This window comes from Anastrepha obliqua, unplaced genomic scaffold (assembly GCF_027943255.1).
Source record: "Anastrepha obliqua isolate idAnaObli1 unplaced genomic scaffold, idAnaObli1_1.0 ptg000020l, whole genome shotgun sequence".
Classification (NCBI taxonomy): Eukaryota; Metazoa; Arthropoda; class Insecta; order Diptera; family Tephritidae; genus Anastrepha; species Anastrepha obliqua.
Genome location: NW_026562182.1, coordinates 560,742 through 580,377, shown reverse-complemented (window position 1 = coordinate 580,377; position 19,636 = coordinate 560,742). Strand labels below are relative to the sequence as shown.

Sequence of the window (19,636 nt, the reverse complement as noted above, 5' to 3'; positions counted from 1 at the left end):
ACAACTTTCATTCAAAACTTTTTATCATAAAATTAATCATAAAAAAGTTATAAACAAAATTACGCGAAAAATTAAGGGATGAATTTTTTTCAAGCGTATTAACTTCTTTTTATTGATTTTATGGAAAATATACATCGGAGCTTTTTTATAGAGCATTCTTTTGTGAACATTTTTGTCCATACGTTTTTTTCGCTATCTTTATTTAGTCTTATGATTTTGAGCTGCTAAGCGGAGCAACCATTACATTGGCGAAGCGCGTACATGATTACACAGGCTGACAAAATTTAACCAACATTCAGACCCAGAAACCAGACTATATATTTCTAAAGGTTTTTGATGCGCTGAATCCAAATCTGGCCTCAGAATTCCTCTATCAGCTCTGGTTTTCGAGATATCCTGACCTAAAAGTGCAAAAAACACCGTTTTTGCCAATATTTGAGGTTATGTAGACTTGCAGATGTTTTCTTTCACCATAATTAAAGGATGGCATTTTTAAATACAAGCCTTCTTTTTTCAAATGGCGTTGAGTTTGCTCAAATATCATTTCTTTCGCTGAGATATCGCATTTTGAAATTTTCATGTTTCTAAATTTTCCTACACCTGAAAATCGATTGAGTAACATGGACATGATATAGTCGATTACTAATTTTCTTGAATTGAGTCTTATTTTTCTTAAAATTTTGTCTCACACCATAAGTATGCTGACTCACCAAACTCCTACACTATCTAACCCACAGGTACCGAGTCAGACACAGCCCTAACCCCTAGAAACCACCCCTACCATACCGCAAGCAAGTGTAGGGGTGTGGTGAGTCAGCATACTTATGGTGTGAGACAAAATTTTAAGAAAAATAAGACTCAATTCAAGAAAATTAGTAATCGACTATATCATGTCTATGTTACTCAATCGATTTTCAGGTGTAGGAAAATTTCGAAACATGAAAATTTCAAAATGCGATATCTCTGCGAAAAAAAAAGATATTTGAGCAAACAAAACGCCATTTGAAAAAAGAAGGATTGTATTTAAAGATGCCATCCTTTAATTTTGGTGAAAGAAAACATCTGCAAGTCTACATAACCTCAAATATGGGGAAAAACGGTGTTTTTTGCACTTTTAGGTCAGGATATCTCGAAAACCAGAGCTGATAGAGGAATTCTGAGGACAGATTTGGATTCAGCGCATCAAAAACCTTTAGAAATATATAGTCTGGTTTCTGGGTCCGAATGTTGGTTAAATTTTGTCAGCCTGTGTAATCATGTACGCGCTTCGCTAATGTAATGGTTGCTTCGCTTAGCAGCTCAAAATCATAAGACTAAATAAAGATAGCGAAAAAAACGTATGGACAAAAATGTTCACAAAAGAATGCTCCATAAAAAACTCTGATGTATATTTTCCATAAAATCAATAAAAAAAAAGTTATTACGCTTGAAAAAAATTCATCCCTTAATTTTTAGCGTAATTTTGTTTATAACTTTTTTATGATTAATTTTACAATAAAAAGTTTTGAATGAAAGTTGTAGATAATATTATTATCTACAAAAAAGTATTTAACAAAATTTTCATAACTTTCGAAATTCACGAGACTATCGCAAAAACCAGTTGCACCCTTATTTCCAAGATGGCGGCCGCGGGACACAACCCCCGACCCCGAAAACTCAAATTTAACTTCACAGTGATGGGTTTTACATAATAAAACCATAAACTCGCATACTCCTAAAATTACTTAGTTGGCTATTTTTTTTGCCTCTTTTGACTGGACTAGTAGCAAACTGGATAAAGAGGCAAAGCGAATGGGTTTGGTGGTGAACGAGGACAAAACGAAGTACCTCCTGTCTTCAAACAAACAGTCGGCGCACTCGCGTATCGGCACCCACGTCACTGTTGACAGTTATAATTTTGAGGTTGTAAAAGACTTCGTGTATTTAGGAACCAGCATTAACACCGATAACAATGTCAGCCTTGAAATCCAACGTAGAATCTCTCTTGCCAACAAGTGCTACTTTGGACTAAGTAGGCAATTGAGCAGTAAAGTCCTCTCTCGACGAACAAAACTAACACTCTACAAGACTCTCATCATGCCCGTCCTAACGTATGGCGCAGAAGCTTGGACGATGACAACATCCGATGAAGCGACGCTTGGAGTGTTCGAGAGAAAGATTCTGCGTAAGATTTTTGGACCTTTGTACGTTGGCAACGGCGAATATCGCAGACGATGGAACGATGAGCTGTATGAGCTTTACGACGACATAGACATAGCGCAGCGAATAAAGATCCAGCGGCTTCGTTGGCTGGGTCATGTCGTCCGAATGGATACAAACGCTCCGGCTTTGAAAGTATTTGATGCGGTACCAGCTGGTGGTAGCAGAGGAAGAGGAAGGCCTCCTCTGCGTTGGAAAGATCAGGTGGAGAAGGACTTGGCTTCACTTGGTGTGTCCAATTGGCGCCGGTTAGCACGAGAAAGAAACGACTGGCGCGCTTTGTTAATCTTGGCCAAAATCGCGTAAGCGGTTATCACGCCAATTAAGAAGAAGAAGAAGTAGCAAAAAGTCCGATATCATGGTACGGTAGCGAGCTCCATTCACAGTTACGTTGCGGCCATCATCATTTTTGAAAAAATATGGACCGATGATTCCACCAGCCCATAAACCACACCAGACCGTTGTTTTCTCTGGGTGTAAAGGTAGCTCTTGAACCTGTTCTGGTTGCTCTTCATCCCAAATACGGCAATTTTGCTTATTGACGTAACCATTGAGCCAGAAATGCGCCTCATCGCTGAACAAAATTTTGCTCGAAAACAGCGGATCTTCTTCAATCTTTTCAAGAGCCCAATCAGCAAAACGGTGACGTGCAGGAAGGTCATTTGGCTTTAGTTCTTGTACGAGCTGTATTTTGTATGCTTTTAAATGAAGATCCTTCCGTAAAATTGACCAAGTTGTTCCATACGACAGTCCAAGTTGCTGAGAACGGTGCCGAATCGATTCATCGCGGTTTTCACGTACACTCTCTGCTACTGCCGCTATATTCTCAATGCTTCTTGCTGGACGTGGTCTATTCGGTCGAGAATTATCCACCAATGAATATTCGGATTCAAATTTGTTGATGGTATGTCGAATAGTGTTTAAGGCAGGCCGATTATGTTGACCATAATGCGGTCTAAGCGCACGTAAAACATTTGTCACAGAACGCTGATTTTCATAATACAGTTGAACAATTTGTAGACGTTGTTACGGTGTGAGTCTTTCCATGATGAAATGCCAAACGCTGTTCAACAAATCCACGATGACAGTTTGCCACAACTCGCGCGCGATCTGTAAAAAAAACGCAAATGAAAAAAACTCCTCTTAATTGATCACCCGTTATGTATTCGTACGTATGGATGTACATTATTCTGCATAAATAGGTTCTCTCAAATGAAAAAAAAACTGTCATTGCAAATTGCTACATACTGTACTTCCATACATACGTCTACATGAATTTAAATGAGCGGGAGAGTCAATATTAACATAAAATAAAGAATTAGCAATTGCACTTACATATTGGTGTCGATATAGCAGTCCAACGACGCGTAGAAGGCCTCCTCGCTGTGTGGTTGTTGCTAGATTTTTGTGCTTTAGTTTATATTAGGTTGTTCCTTTATTATGATAAATTCACTTATTATTAAAAAAAAGTCTTTTTGCTTTTGTTCTTTTAATTCGATTTCTGTTCCATTTAAGAAAAAAAATTATATTTATAAAATATTTATAAAGTTGTAAAGGAAATAAAAAAGCAAAGAACTATGTTGAGGGAGGTTAATAATGTTAGCATACATACACATATGCACACGAAAAAAATTAAGAAACAAAAATTATTTAAATATCATGATTTGAAAGGTTTTTCACAAAATTCATAAAAATTTAATAACAATTCACTAGTTTCGATATTAATTTAATTCAAAAGCATTTCTGTTTTTTTTTTTCTTAACTGTGGCTGTTAACAGTTAACAACTGGTAATCATTATATATATATATACATATATAGTATATATATAAACCGCTCGAAGACCCGCGAAAAGTTAGCTTAAACCCATATACATATTTTCACAAAACACTGGTTTTTGAAATAAAAAAACTTTTGAAACTTTGAAAAACTTGGAAAACTTCTATAATCCTATGGTACGTATGAGAGAACGCCTAGGTGTGGATGAATCCGATGTGGCAGTGGATATTGACGGCCGACAGCCTTGAAGAAATTCTGTAAGGTGAAAGTATATACGCATATACTTGTATTAAAATTTACTTAAAATGTATTAATGAAAAATTTCGGTGGAAAAGAACCTTACCAAAAATTACGATCCCTTAAATGATAGCTCCAATTTATTTCTTTTTGTTTTAGCGTATGCTAGTTTTTTTTTATACGTGTGCACGCCTCGATGGATTTGTAGTGAATAAAAATACGTCGGCTGGGCTTAAACTTAACAGCCAAAAAGGGGAACTTTCACTACTTTCGTTAAGGTAATCATGATCGGGTGGGAAATTTTCTCGCTGTGTTTATTTTGTATATAAAAGACATACCTGTGTTTCGTTTGTGTGTATGAACATAAGGAGGATGGAAATTAGAAGAATTTAAAAATGTGCACATGTACCACGGTACATACCCCTACCCAATGTCCCTCAAGAACGAGGTAGAAAATCAAATATCAAAATTACTTGAAAACGGAATAATTAGACCTTCACGATCCCCATACAATTATCCCATCTGGATAGTGCCAAAGAAAGCAGATGCATCTGGCACAAAAAAATACAGAGTGGTAAAAAAGAGTGATTTTTTGTAGCTATAAGAAAGTTTTTCAAAAAAACACACGTAAAATTCAGAAAAATGCTTAGATTACCGCAAATTTAATTCAATCACAATACCCGACCGCTAACCAATCCCAGACACGAACGAAGTACTTTCACAACTCGGAAAGAACAAATTCTTTATAGTTCTCGACTTGAAAAGTGGCTTGCATCAGATTCCTCTAGTTGAATCCGAGATCGCGAAGACAGCTTTTTCAGTCAACAATGGTAAAACCGAATTTACCAGACTACCCTTCGGCCTTGAAAGTGTGCCATCCATATTCCAACGAGCATTAGATGATATTCTTAGAGACTACATCGCCAAAATATGCTTTGTCTACATAGACGACATTAAAATTTTCGAAAAGACGAAGACTCTCACTTGAAAAACGTGGAAATAATTTTCCGGACCCTACAAGATACTAATAAGAAAATTTAACTTGATAAATGTGAATTTCTCAAAGAAGAGGTCGAGTTTTTGGGATTTGTTGTATCCAAATATGGAATAAAAACAAATCCAAAGTGGAAGCAATTTTAAACTTTCCACCGCCTCAAACTACAAAAGAACTTCGATCCTTTCTAGGACTTTCCGGTTATTGCCGACGTTTCATTGAAGACTACGCAAAACTCGCCAAGCCCCTGACGGTACTTTTGAGAGGCGAGGAGGGACGTATGTCCAAAAATCTTTCAGCTAAAATAAAAATTTCTCTCGACAATAACGCAATGGAAGCATTTAACAAACTAAAAAACTCGTTAGCATCCTCTGACGTCATGCTACAATACCCCGTCTTTGAAAAAGTATTTCACTTGACAACCGACGCATCAAACCTCGCCATAGGAGCAGTCCTAGAGCAAAGTGGTAAACTCATAATGTTTATTTCCAGAACATTGTCAAGGACCGAGGAAAACTACGCAACTAATGAAAAGGAATTTTTGGCCATAATATGGACTTTAAAACCTTACAGTAAAAATTTTCACAGACCACCAACCCTTGACATACTCACTCAGTAGCAAAAATACTAACAGTAAACTAAAAAGATGTAAATCAATACTAGAGGAATCTAGTTATGAAATCAAATACAAACCTGACAGTAACAATGTTGTCGCAGACGCACTTTCTCGACCACCACAACAAATAAACTCCTTGTCTGCAGCCCAACATAGTGACGAAAGTTCAGCCCAAAATTTAATACTGTATACAGACGCACCTATCAATGCATTTAAAAACCAAATTTTTATTTCTACTAGCGAAACGTCTTCATACCAATTTTAATTACCCTTTCCCACCTACCATAGACATATTATTGTTGAAAGAGACTTTACAGAAGAAAGTCTTACCACATTGCTGAAAAGGTACCTCAACCCTACAGTAACAAATTGCATAAAAACCGAAGACAACATCTTAGGGAAGATACAAACAATTTACCAAATCCATTTTAGCCGGTACAAAGTACGTTATACCCGAAAATTCATTAGAGATGTTACAAACGAATCAGAAAAGGAAACGGAAATCATCAACGAGCTCATCGCAATCCCACAGAAAATAAAGCCCAATTCTTAGAGATATGTTAATTCCCACAAATGAAAGCCAAAATAAAACGAATTACAAAACAGTGCAAAATTTGCTTAGAAAATAAATATGAGAGACATACAGTAAATCCTATAATGAAACCAACTCACATTCCTAATTACCCAGGTCATATCTTTCATTTAGAGTTATACCATACTAACAACAAAGTAGGGCTAACGGCAATAGAGCAACGGAAGGCATAAAGGCCCCTTTAAGAAGTATCTTAACAACATTCGTAATCCCAGAAAATATCGTTATGGACAACGAAAAATCCCTAAACGCAGCCCCATAATCTTTATGCTAGAAAACGAATACGGCATTGAAATATTTAAAACTCCTCCATACAAAAGTTCTATAAACGGACAAAGAGAACGATTTCATTCCACACTTACCGAAATGATGCGTTGCACTAAAGCAGAAAACACCCACAGCGACTTTAAGGACCTCCTCCATAGAGCCATATTCAAGTATAACTATTCCATTCATTCCACTACCAAACGTAAACCTGTAGAAGTATTTTTCGGGAGAACAAAAGGACCAAACCCAATGACATTATATAATAATGTTAGGACAGAGTTCAGGACATATATCAATAACGACGGTATTTATGTGAAAATAGATAAAAGACTAGGAAACAAACTGACACCCTGATATAAAAAAGAAATAGTACCAGAAGGCCAAGGCAACACAATTTTGACACAATCTGGCCGCACCGTTCACAAAAGCCCTTTCAAAAAGTAAAATCACTCTCTTATTTTACAGGATCCTATTTGCCTCCTGTAATGCGGAAACCCAAATTTCGGACTATACGACTAGTCCCATAGAAACGATAGAGACAGGAACCGCGAAGGTTCAAGGAACCTATCGACTGATACACACTATTGCCTCAACCAGTATGACTCCATTCTCAAAAACACACACGCCACAATAGAACATGACAAACTAGGAAAAGCCGAAGCTGCCCATTCCTTTCCCAAGAAGAAAAATCTACCCGATCTCTCCTATACCAGCTGAAACCCAGGAAAGCCAAAAGAGCAACTAAACCACTTGGCACAGAATGGAAATGGCTTGCTGGATCCACTGACCATGAAGATTTTAAAATACTAAACGACAAAATAAATAATATAATAAGTAACAATAACCAACAAGTAGTAAATCTATTTTAGAAAGAATAAATAATTTAACTCATCTTTCAAATACAATTTTGAGCGAAATGAAATCGGGCGATGCTCTTAAATTAGAAATAGAAAAAATTATTGAAAGAAAATTGAAAGTCATTAAAGAAGACTTAATAAACATAGATTACTCAATACAATGGGCAAAAGCAGGAATTGTAAACTCATTTATATTATCTAACGAAGAATTAGTTGTAATTGAAGAAACATTAGAAAAACAAAATATGACTTATTTAAATTAAATCGAAGCAATTGGATTTAGTCATGTTAAAATTGCATCAAATTTATCTTCCATTGCTTATATTGTAAAATTTCCCTCATCAAGCAAAGAGTCCTTCGAGTATAAATTAATAAAGGTCAAAGCTGTAAAACAAGGCCATAAAGCGATCAAGCTTGAATATGAAAATTTAAAAATTTGTAACAAAGAAATATTTGGTGTAAGAGATAGTTGTAAGAATATAAATAACTTCATTTTAGGTATGTAAGCAAAATAGCATAAAAGAAGTCACGTTGACCACCTGCATACCAAACCTCTTAAAAGGATATTCATCTAACTGCACCCTAATAAATGGTGCCAACGATAGAAGAAATAATGCCCGGATTATTATTTATCAATAGTTACAATGGGCCCTTAAAAACAGACAACAACGAAATAAATCTGAATGGTACATTTTTGATCAGATACAAAAATTTAAGCTGATCAATTGAAGGCAAACATTTTGTTAATAAAAATCAACTGTTTGCAAAGCCCTTACCAGCAATCGCCAAATCGACAAATGCTACAACAAATCTCGAGGCAGTTCTTTCTTTGCAATATTTGAAAGAGCTCAATACAGCGAACATCCAAAAAATAAACGATGTCAACTTGAAATACAAAATAAGCATTTTCACATTCTCTTCGATAATCACGTTATCACTGATTGTCTTATTGGCCATCATGATCGCAAAAAAATTGAACTCTAGGAAGAAAATGAGAATTAACATTCAAGTCAATACTAGCAGTTCAAAGGAAGGAGTGGGGGTCACTGTACTTACAAATGAAATGCCATCCAACGAGGACGCTGCATACTTTAAAGGGGGGGGGGAGTTAATGGCACATACTCTGAAATTGGGCTCCAAAACTGCCCACGTACAAATACGTAAATATTCATACGACAGCAATACTTAATGTTGAGTAAGCATTCGACCAACAAATAAGTCGCTATCCCACGGGCATACGACACCACATGCGCAACTATTCAATAACTGACCGTGAATTATCATTCTTGGGAACCAACAGAAGTCACCTGTCAACCAACGTGACTTCGTATAATAAGTAGAAGTAAGAAACATATTTTAGTTTAGTTATTAAATTGCCGAGTAAATAAAGAAGCTTCTGCTCACAAAAAAATATTTTTTTTTTTAGTTTTTCAATAGAGAAACCAATAACTCATGTATGCAAAATGTATTCAGTAAAGTGTGATTGATTTGACGGTGCTCTCTTAAGAAACATATTCTATTGCGTATACATACATATGTACGCAAGATGAATTGACATTGACTGAAAACAAGCTTTAATATAAATAATTTCCTATCAATTGAATTTATGTTAAAACAATTTATTACAAATATGTAAATCGCTATACTCCATTAACGTAAAAACGCGTGCATATTTTGGGGCCTTATTTCTGGTAACGCGACATTTTGTCTATCAAATACTCATCAGCGCAAGAATTGATAGTGCTGCCAATTACTAAAACGAGTTCCCAAGCGCAAGCTCACATACAAGTCTTTAATATTTTTGCTGATCTCTGGGCTCGATACAGGAATTCGATACAGTCATCTAACTCATAGAAATTACTTGGTAAATTACTGAGAGTCAGTTGTCGAATAGGCTCGACATTGTGCAGAGTACATATTTAGCAGCGAAAGGAGGAGAGAAGTCGTTGAATATTACAGCAATCCAACGCAGGCTCACCATTTGAGCGAGTGGTCATGGATATGGCGTGTCCGTTTCCAACAAGCGGCTTCGGCAACAAATGTGGTATGCGCTGGTTGTTATGTTTGGACAATAGTGTACGCTCTTTCAAACCTCGAGGCCTTTGAGAGGCCATGTTCTCCTGCCCATTCTGACCACAAACTGTAGTCCAATGGATTCAGATACGAATTTCCAGACAGACAATCTGCTTTACAGGCTAGAAAAAAATCTTGCTGAAAGATCCAACGCTCTCCATTGAAGAGAGTACTGGTCAACTGTTTCCCACACCTTCTAAGACATCTTCCTGGTACACTTTTGATTCGGTCTTAGCCCTTTTTTCGCAGATATGAAGAGAGTAGGCACTCCTCACCGAATCATTACGGAGGCTGGATGGATGCATCTTTAGAAGTTTTAGCATAGATATTGTCGTTATTCTTATTAAAAATTTCATGATTTACTGCTTTTTAAGGGGATTTCTGCGAATTCTTTCTCGAACGGCTCTTATCGCTGCACTGGTTCAAGCCAAGCGAGAACTACTACTTCTTTTTCTTTCTGTCACTTCAGACATTTGAGAAAAACTATTGATCGTGCGTGTAAAAGAATTGGTGAAGCATGCAGAATCCAATAATCTGGGGTTAATAGTGGGCTGTGACGCAAATTCACAGAACATTGTATGGGGAAGCAGCAAATGCAACCCCAGAGGTCTCAAGTTACTGGATTTTATCCTGTCATCCGATTTGGTCATTCAAAATACTGGTAACAAACCAACTTTTGTGACCAAGAGGAGATAAGAGGTGATTGATTTAACACTTACCAATAGGTCAGTTGGAAATCAAATCAACCGATGGCGAGTTTTGCAAGAGGACTCTGTTTCTGATCATCGTTTTATCGAACTCCGACTGGGAATTGATACAATGTCAATATTTTCCGGTAGGAGTCCTCGAAATGTGGACTGGGACAGGTATGGTGAGCTTGTAACAGAGCGATTATCAAACCTTCAAAAACTCAAATCAGTAGAAATGATTGAAGATGCTACTAAGAAATTAGAAGGTACTTTAATCAAATGGCTTGGTGGAACCCTGAACTGTCGAAGCTTCGTGTGCGGTCCAGAAAACTTCTTAATAAGGCCTTAAATACCCAAACAGAAGAGGACTGGGCTAATCATCGACTTATACAGAGATAATATAAAAAAAAAAAATACCAGTCTAACGGTTAGACGCGATAGAAGTGAAACCTTCCGTAAAACAAACTGAGACAGAATAAGACGAAAGCAGCATTAGGAGCGGGATAATTATAGGTTCATTATAATATTGCTATAAAGCTCATATTTTATTTTCTTCATTTTATTATTATTCATCCTCAATGTTTTCAATTTCAACAAATGAGGCGAGTGGCTTATGATAGATAAAATATGATACAAATGCTTTGGTTTCGATGTTGTCAACATATCTTTGAAATACCGCGTCAATGGTTGTTTTTGATCGTGTTGTCGATTCAGTGCGATTGTTACACATTTTTAAATTGAATGTTGTATTGAGAACGTCAATTAAAGGAACCGCTGTGTCCAATGCAAAATTTACGTTAAAATCGCCACTTAAAATCATTGGAACTTTATTGTAATCTTTTCTAAGTATCCGCGATACTTCTGGTGTATACTTTATTAAATTTTCGTGAATGAATTCCGTGATGCTATTTATTGATTTTTTTTTCTGTCGATACTCACGACACTTTTCTGCATTATTTTTCGGCATAATTGCGGTAAATATTTAAAAATGAAATTATTTACGAATATAAAAATACACACGCGGTTGCTATTATGAGCGTCCCCAGCAAAACCTGCGTGACCGAAACTCTAACACAATTACATTTTTTTGAATGTTACAAACACATATGCACGCAGGTTTTGCTGGGGCGTGACCGAAACTCTAACACAATTACACATATGCACTCGTATTTGTTTGAAAATCGACTTTGTTTTTTGGTTCTCCGTCACCTTTGGAAAATGTGTAAACAGTAAGCAAACTTTATTCATATATTTTTCCTCATTTTTGTATCAGTAAAATTAAACAAACGCCGTAGCCGAATGGGTTGGTGCGTGACTACTATTCAGAATTCACAGAGAGAACGTCAGTTCGAATATCGGTGAAAACACCAAAATTAAGGAAAACTATTTTTCTAATAGCGCTCACCCCTCAGCAGGCAATGGCAAAACACCGAGTGTATTTCTGCCATGAAAAAAAGCTCCTCATAAATATATCATAAAATAAAATAAAATAACTGTATAAAAAAATTTTTTTTCTTGTGATTCGAACCAAGAATTTTGGATCGGAAGCTCACATTGCTAGCCGCTCGGCTATCGCGCCATGCTGTCGGCGCTGGCCTAAAAGTTATTTAGTTCGTCGCAACGTTTATATGTAATATTCGTAGCCAAGAGTGTCGCTTTTTTCGTTTCACTTTTTCTCAAATCACTCCCAACGATTCTAAAGAAGTTTTCACTTCAAAAAGTACGGAAAGCCAAACTTGAGTCCTATAGAAATTTCTGCAATAACGTCGAAGAAATGAGGGAAACAGCGAGACTTTGTAAGGTCCTTCATCTAGACCGATCAGTAAGGCTGTGTTCCATTCGAAAACCTGATGGTTCATACAAAGATTGTTCAAGAATGTAAGAAGAAGTTCAATTCTGTCGCTTTTACTTATATGGGTTCCAGGACACTCCGGTGTTCAAGGAAACGAAATCGCTGACCAATTGGCCAACCGTGGAATAGCGGTGCCCCCACAGCGATTATGTAGGCAATCTACATAAAGAACGATGGTCCGGTCTAGAACGCTGCAGAACTGCAAAGTGTTTTGTGACAAGTCCGAACAGAAAACTGTCAAACTTTTTACTAAAACTTAGAAGGAAAAGACATTCGGGTGATGGTCGGTATCATTATGTGTTCTCCTTCCCTCCTTGACTATCAACCCCTTTCCAGAGCTTTAAATACAATGGGGTTTTTAGCCTGAGTGTTTTAGGAGCCACCAAATCTCCCGGTGCTCCTTGGCTTGACCTTTTCAAATTTCAAATTCAACTGGCAGCAACTGGATACGTCAATGTAATATAAATTATGTATGTAATATGTAAAAATATTAAATAAATTTACTAAATATATTACCTAATCTGAATTCAATGGAATTTAAATTAATAATTATCGTATTATTAATGTGAACCCATTTATTACAATTTTTGATAATTTTCTATAAGTACACAATGTAATCGGAATTCAATTGAGACTATGTATTGGCTTATGAAGTGGACGAAGTTATGTTCAAGCCGTATTTTACCAGCTTACAATGAATACAAGGTATTTTCAGGTGTTCGTTTACCAGTTCACAAAGTAAACGAGATTGTATTCAAAATGCTTATTGCTGGCTTACAAAGATAGCGAGGTTAGACTCAAACCACATTTTTTTTGTAATGGATATTAGGGTGTCCCAGGCTGCAAGGGGGAATTTTTTTTTCGGAATTTCAGTACGCATACCCTTTATTTTTTTCCAAAAGTTTGTATGAAAGCTATAGGCTCACAATAGAGAAAAGTTTAATAGAATTTTTAGATTAATTAAATAAATAAAAATAAAACACATATTTCGTATTTATTTTCTTTTTGTTATAAAAGGGACATCAATCATCGAATTTTCTTTTCAAAGTTTGCTTTTTACAGTCGGGATATACCTGTCTGTGTTCTTGTAGGCAACGTAATAAAAATTGTTTTTGCTCCTCTTGAACAGTGATCAAACCATGGAAGTCTTGCATTAACTTAACCGCTCTTTCTGCCGTATCATTAACTGCTTTCAGTCCTAGCAGCTTCTATTTAGCCAGTAGAAACGAATCATCATTTGACCACGAAGAGGGGCACTTGTTCAAAAAACTGTCGGCAATCTGGAGTCGATTAAACAGGAACTTGCTTTTGACAGAGGCGAAGTCTTCAATGTTTCTCTCTGAAATTGAAACAAATAGATCAGTTATCAATTATACCTATTAGCAAACTTAGTCATAGAACAAAATCAAAGCTTAATTAACGTACCAAAAAGTGGGCCACAGTGCAATGTAACGTTTATTAAGGGCTGTAGGGTTTTTCTCTAGTTAAGTTAACAATCATTTTTACTTTAGTTTCTAGATCGACATCATCATCAAATAAAGCCAGAATAGATACTTCATCTGTCAAATACCACAAATGCTCGCAAAACTTCTGCAAAGCTGCTTTTGAAATGCTTTCGTCTATTGTTTCGTAATTTTTCATGGCCTTCAATAAACACAAATCCTGATACGGCGACTTTACTGGTAAAATACATTGGAACCAGGGTTTTACGTAAGATGTCACGATGAACAGACATACGTCCAACAGAGCTGCCTTATCCTTGTTTGAAATTCTGAATTGAGAGCTAAGTAACGATATTTTTAATGAATAAATGGCTCTCGCCATCCATCGAGCCTGATGCATAGCACCTGGAGGCCGAATCTTATATTTCTTCTCTGAATCTCCGCCAAGAAATATAATTGAAAGCTCAGTTAATTCGCGATAGTCATCTCTAACGATTTCTTTGGTTAATTCAGTTTTGTAGAATTCTAGCAGCTTGTCAATTTCCGAAACATTAAAACAAGATAGCTTTTCTGTACAGCTTTGTTTTTTCTCGGGATCGATATTTTTCCAGTTTTCTCGGAATTTCTTGAATAATGGGATATCTGGGCTTTTAGTTACTTGACTGATTTTCGCTTCAAACACGCTTTTAAGTACTAATTCGTAAATGTGATGACGGCAAGCAAAAATAAGCACTTCGCTACCCAGTTTGTGTTCGAGAAGCACACATGCTCCATTTATGCGGGCTGTGTTAGAAGCAGTAGTATCACAACAGAGAATCTGCGCTTTGTCTTCAAGGTTCGAGTTCGTAATAGCATCCCAAACTGCGTCTGCCTGTTCCCTTCCTGTCAAGCTATCCAATTTAGGAACAGCAATAATTTGTTCTTTATTATCGTACGTAATAACTATCGGTAGACGTTCTCTTCTTTACTTTTACGTGAATCTAAAGCTGGCAACAGTTTTCCGTCCCAGTGGACAGTTACCATGCCCGGAACCTTGTCTTGAAAATCAATTTTTATAGCTTCAGCCCGTTCTTTTCGCATTTCCGTACGAACTCTATGGATGGAGGACTTGCTTATAGGGAATTCATCCGTATTGTGCCCCAGAGACTCAATAGTAGCTTCAATTATAAAGACAGAATCCCTCACACTTAACTGACACCTGTCTAATGCGGCAACTAACTTGGGAGTTATGATATTTTTCCGCATAGAAGTTTTATCGGGCTGAGAGGAGGCTTCTCTTGCGCTGGGCCTATTTTCTTCTAATTCTATTATTTCAGAATCAGAAGATGACTTTTCTAGTGGTGGTTCGCAAAATGATGTTGATGGTGCTAAGGATGAAACATTTTTAGCACGTCGCTTTTCCTCCTCGATGATTCTAAGGCGCGTCCTTTCCTCTTTTTTTGTTAGTTTTTTGTCCACTCCGGCTAAGTGACCGGGCCGACCTGGTTCTCTTTGGCGCTGCAAGAAGATCTTATCTTCATTTATTTTAATCGATTGAAGAGCATTGGCATGTGCGATGTCACACAAATGGTTTAAGTTTGAAACGAACTCCCGTCGACGCTGTTCAAACATTTCTTGAGTTTTTTTTGCAATTTTTTGCAATTCTCTCCAAACTTGGTATAAGTTAACTAGTTTCTTAACACAGTTAGATATTGATCTGGTCGGTATACGTGCCTTTTCCCAATAAATAATACACTCACGAATTGTGAGATTTGCACTTTCATTGACACTTAAGTTCACTTCACGAATATTATAGAACAAAACTGCCAGTACTTGCCCGTTTGAGGGAAGTCTAGAACCGGTAATTTGATGTTTTACGTCCCCTATTAAAAATATCTCCTTTTTGGAACTTCGTAACTCCACTGACATGTTGACTACACGAAAAAAAACGCGATTACTAATAAAACAAACAAGTAATTACACGCCGACAGCTCGCGCGCGCCGAACTATACAAGTACCGTTAGGTTTCCGCGCAACTCGGAACGGGTTGCCGTGATTCTAAATAGACGAAACTTTATTTTTAGATGTTTTGAGACCATTCAAACAAAATAAGAGGATAAGAGTTAAAAAAAAACACTTTAATTTTTTTGGGACACTCTAATGGATATACTCTTATTTATTTATTCACTTAGAAAGCCTAGAAATACAACGTATACAGACTACATAGAACTAACAATGTTCCTTGGCGAAATTATGGAACAAGATTCGCCGCTAGCGAGTATGGCTATAGCTCATTAGACTGGTATAACTCACTGTCGTACAAACACATGTAATTAAAGGCAGTTCTATTCCCGCCAACATATGTTCATTTATAACAGTTCCATCACCTATGCGCATCTTGCTAACGCTTGGCGAAAAAAAGAGGCATATATGTGTATCGTACATATATGTATATAAATGTTTCGTTACTATTTAAAAATTTCATTGAGTAATAATTTGAACTCATATATATATATTGTATATATATATGATTGGCGAGTACACCCATTTTAGGGTGCTTGCCCAAGCTCCTCCTCCTATTTGTGGCGTGCGTCTTGATGTTGTTCCACAAATGGAGGGACCTTCAGTTTCAAGACGACTCCGAACGGCAGATATTTTTTATGAGGAGTTTTTTGAAGGCAGAAATACACTCGGAGGTTTTCCATTGCTTGCCGAGGGGCGAGCGCTATTAGAAAAATCTTTTTTCCTTTTTGATGTTTCACCGAGATTCGAACCTACGTTCTCTCTGAACTCCGAATGGTAGTCACGCACTAACAATTTGGCTACGGCGGCCTCATATTTAGATAGAGATAAATCAAAAGCCAAAGAACTTGAAATCTGATTAAACTCATTCAATATTTTAATTAAAGGTGCTTTCGTGGCATAAACAGTTCTACTCCGCTCTAGGAAAAATAAATCATTACTCTGAAGATTTTTTGGAGATATGTGAAAATTAATGCGATATAAGAGTAAAGGTGAGTCAACTGTTTCGTTTATAATATCGAAAAAAAAGCAGAGTGAAAGTATACTTCCTCTACTTTGTAACGATTTTAAATTTGCATTATATGAGGGAGACGGATCAGTGAAGTTCAAAGATCTGAGTGCAAAACGATCCGTAAAATCGCCGAATAAGAGCAAGTGTAGAATACGATTTGGCGATGACAAAATTCAAATGACTAAGAAACTGAAAAGTGGAGTCAAATATTACTCCTTAATCAGTAATTTCATTAAGAGCATAGTTCTTTATAAAATATAAAGTAGAGAGTTCGCGAGTTCTTTATAAAATATAAAGTAGAGATTAATTCCTTTGACTTAGAAAATGACACATGAGAAGATTTTTTAATATTTAGTGAAAGTAGATTCCTATCACACCAGGCCACAACGTTGTAGAGTTCTGATTGAAGATTGTATGAATCAGAGAGGTTTAGTACAGTCTTAAAAATTTTTAAGTCGTATGCATATAAAAAATATTCAGAGAAATGGAAATATTCAGATATCTCATTAATAAAAATTGCAAAGAACAAAGGGCCCAAAATGCTGCCTTGCGGGACACCGGAAGAGGCAATAAAAGGATAGAAGATACATTATCGACAATAACTACACATTTATGATTGAAAAGGACCGACATGCTTGTTTATACATTTAAGAAAAGTATGGAGAAACCCAAAACTTACTAGTTTTGAGATTAAGATTTGGGAACAGATTTTATCAAAAGCCTAGGGAAAATCTATATAAACAGCACCAACTTCAAAAAATTTTTAACACTCTCAAATTTTTTATTTATCGTATCGTTTCAGTGTTTTCCGCCACTTAAAAATTCGTAGCTCGTCTGCATTTTATCCGATTTCCAATCTTGAAACAGTTTTGTTGAGGTAAATGTTAGTCACTCTGACGTATGTTTTCTATTTTTCACGCTAAGCAAAAATAACCACTGATTTTTCAACACAAAACTTAAATTGTAGTAAATTTTTCCAATTTTTCCGAGTTTAACGAGATGTTGTCGATAATATTGAAATGAAGGGTTTATTTATTAGTAGAAAGTCTTATAGCTGTGTCTATTCCGAACGTAAGAAGCATTTAATTTCAAAAATCGATCAAAATGTGTCAAAGTAGCAGATTTTTTTTTGTTCAACAAAAAAATCTGTAAACTGAAAGTTTTGTTCATTACTTTCATATTTGCAAATTTAATGCGATTCTCCGTTATTATTCTTAAAATACGTGAATACTTAGTGTATATTTACTCATACCTCTGTCCCTTCCGAATCTAGCTAGTATTATTTCATCAAAATTGATAAGAAATTTTCCAAGTAGAAATAAAATAAAAACAGAGCGTTCTCGAGTTGAACAGAGACCGTAGAAGAATATTATAACGTCAAAAAAAAAAATAAAATAATAATAATAACGTAAAAAGTAACGTAATTTGCTGACTTACTTCTGCAATTTTCTGACTTACCCGGACGTAGTATTACTTACTTCACCTAACCTAACGTTATCAAAATCAATCCAACCGTACACAATGTGAGACAATCGAACCCGTGGTGCTGCTTTTCTGCATTGCAAAAGGAAGTTATTTTGAATAGTTTGCAATGCAAACCTATCCAAACTCGACGTAACCTTGAATGACTTATATTATATTGTGTATATTAGGTTGAATAACTTATATTATATTGTGTAAATAAGGTTACGTAAGGTTAGGTTAGATGCACTTATGCTAAGTTTTCATAGGTCTTGATCATTCAAGAATGATGATTTTTCACACTCATTAAATTGTGCATGCTTACCAGCACATTGCAAACGGTTCTGCTGTGTTATGCAAGCTACGGTTGGTCAGTTTGGATTAGGCAAGCTTGGGTTATAATGAGTTTTGATTTGAATGATGTTAGATGTATTCATAGTTATGTAAACTTATTGCTGTCTTTCAAAATTAGTCACAATGAGCAGTAAAGCACTATCGGTCATGCGGTATTCTCTCGCAGTCTCGGTTCAGCTGGATTTTTAAAAATGTGGAAAAAACTGTTTATTTTAAATCGTAACTTTTACAGTTTTCAATGTATGAAGATGAAAAATAGCTTATTTCGAGCACATTTTATTGGAGTTTAAAAAAATATATATATTTGTGGTGCCCGTTGGAGAATAGTGGCCAAAAAATTGCATCACATTGAAAAAAACGTGGAAAAATTGCGCAAATCAGAGCTTGTTATTGAACATTTCTTTTGAATGTCAATCGTTCAATCTTAGAATTATATACATTCATAACGCACATACACTCCCCTTCCCAAGACCATATTGAAATGAAAAATCGGTTGAAAAATGGGTTAGTTATGTGATGAAGTAAATCAAAACCACCATAAATCGGTTTTTTAACAATAAATAAAAAATTTTAGGGTGTTTTGAATTTTCTAAACACAGTTTTGTATTGTAGTGGACTTGACCTAAAACGTGCACTTTATCAGTTGAAGAGTTCTTTCAATTTTTTTTTATTTTGTAGCACCGTGTTATTGAAAGCAGACGTACAAAAATCTGAAAAAAAGCAACAAGATTAGTGACAGTTGACCTACCAACCATAAAACCATGCTGATCAATGATATTTTACGTTTTATAGCGAATAGCAATATCATTTTTCATTTATAATGTAGTCAAAGAGCTTCCAAACTGTTGAAATAGTTGGCGATATCGTTTTTATTACCAGCTTGGAATATATTGAAAATTAGCAGAAGTGGATAGGCAAGATTCGTAAATTTATTTCACAAAAAATGATGATAATCTATCTGAATACCATCCGAAATATCATCAACAGTTAACTAGCGAGAACCATAGTCCAAGTGGGCACTGAAATTAAATAGAGCCTAAAGCTTAGTTCTCAGTCCGCAGAGATTTTAGAGACTTTCTCAGAAATAACCCGAACGGTCGTACAGTCGGAGTACATACTTTCTTGCCACGGCGTCTTCAACATAAAAACGCAAACAGACTGTATTTGGAGGCTTCCTACTAATTTGTGCTTTCACAATTTAACACACTGGACT

The 19,636-nt window shown here is 36.0% G+C and overlaps 1 protein-coding gene across 1 annotated transcript in view; it reads left to right on the top strand.

The window, feature by feature from the left end:
- LOC129251455 (uncharacterized) overlaps window positions 1-19,636 on the top strand; it is a 254,651-nt gene that overhangs the window by 44,432 nt on the left and 190,583 nt on the right. The window contains exon 2 of the mRNA XM_054890805.1: window positions 17,411-17,485. The gene's annotated coding sequence lies outside the window, so the exon portion shown is untranslated. The remainder of the gene's footprint in view (window positions 1-17,410; window positions 17,486-19,636) is intronic.